Below are 1,781 nucleotides of genomic sequence, written 5' to 3' on the forward strand. Positions count from 1 at the left end.
GCCATTCTGTCTGCCTGTGCTCGCTCTCTCTCTCTCTCTGACAAATACATAAAAAAATTTCAGTAAAAAAAAAAAATATATATATATATATACATATATATGTATACACACACATGCACACACACACACACACACACACGGACCTCTTGGTTTTAGCACTAACTGGGATTAACAACTTCCTGCTGTGGAATTTGAGGGAAAGAAAGGAAACCATGGAAGTGTGGGAGCAATTCTCAGGGCAGGTCACAAAGCACAAAACAGCTTGATGAACTTTCCAGAGTAATGGTTCTGGGTGGGGGCCAGCCAGGTAGCCACCTCCTTTGTCTGTCATCATTCAAAGGCCTTTTATAACTCAGATTTCTGTCCCTTGGTTATTACTGCATGCACAGTCCAAAATTCCTGTTCTGATCTCCAGTGTGAATAAACCCGACACAGAATCTCTTCTCCAGTTCCATACAATGGCCAAAATTTTGCCTATGAACAGCCCCTCATGTATCCTGGGTACAGTCACCTTCTTAGGGTACAACAAAAATCTCACTTTTACAGAAAGAACCTTTTGACTCTTGCTAGAGAAACATCTCTACCACCAACTTTTGATTCTACCTGGAGAGGTAATCTCTGTTTTTGTACATATTGCTTAGGCACTCCTTGTGCTTCTTCCAATCTATATGGTCTCAGAATGCCCTTGAAAGCTTTTTTTGCATCCTAGAGACATTTAAATTAGGAGATCTTTCACAGAAGAGAGGACTTTTTAAAAATAAAACCATTTTTAGGTTAATTTTTTTTTTTACTAAAATGAATTCCATTTCAAAGGCAAGTACAAAAGGTTGTTTAGTGTCTCATAAACTATCATTCATTATTTACTTATGATTAAAAACTAATCTTTTAAGCCAAATACACAGCAGAGGGAGTGGATAGAGCCATCCAAGGGTATGATGAATGAATCAAAATTATTACAAATTTTTAAAATAGCATTTGGAAAAAGCAAACAATCATGTTAGTCATCCTTCTAGTTACTTAATGGCAATACATCGGCTTATTTAACAGCTAATGATTTTTTCGTATTCCGTCTCACAAAAGTACAAAAGCACTTAAGTATATGCAGTGAGTGGATTCCTCATTAAATTGGATCCAAGGTTCATTAGGGACTCGCTATATGTAGTTTTATTTGCAGGAAAACAGTCAAATGAGGAACTCCATCACTCCTGTCTATCCGTTGTTTGGAGTGTTGAAGAAGCTGAAAACTACATACATATTCACCAACGGACTTCAGCTTTAGTAATGCATAGCGGCTGACTTAACTTTGGATAAACCAAATCTTAGTTGGGGCTAAAGGACTAAGGCCAGGGGTTTGGCATTTACTTGATGCTCATTACAGAGAGATTTTTTTTTTTTAAAGCCATTATACCTCTGAATTGTTGCCTCAGAAGTCTGTGCCTGTGGTCAAGGGAAGCCAGCAGTGGAAAGCATGAAGGCGGCTGAGAAATCAGTCCAAGCATACCTCTTCTCGAATGCGTATCCTGTGGTGCCTCCACACATGAAGAGCAAGTTATTATTATTATTTTTTAATAGATACAGACAGACCGTCTCATTCCACAAAGGGTTTAAGGCAAACCACCGTTCTTAATCCACGACTTAAAATCTGATCCTTGAGAAATCCGTGAGAGATACAGGAAATTGTCTGTGAAAACAGTATTAAAAGTTGAACCATTGAGTATGCAACTGTGTGGTGTTCATCGTTGTGTATGATTCCCTCCCCCGAGTGTGTGTGTGTGTGGGGG

Source organism: Neovison vison, chromosome 6 (assembly GCF_020171115.1).
Source record: "Neovison vison isolate M4711 chromosome 6, ASM_NN_V1, whole genome shotgun sequence".
NCBI classification, from domain to species: Eukaryota; Metazoa; Chordata; class Mammalia; order Carnivora; family Mustelidae; genus Neogale; species Neogale vison.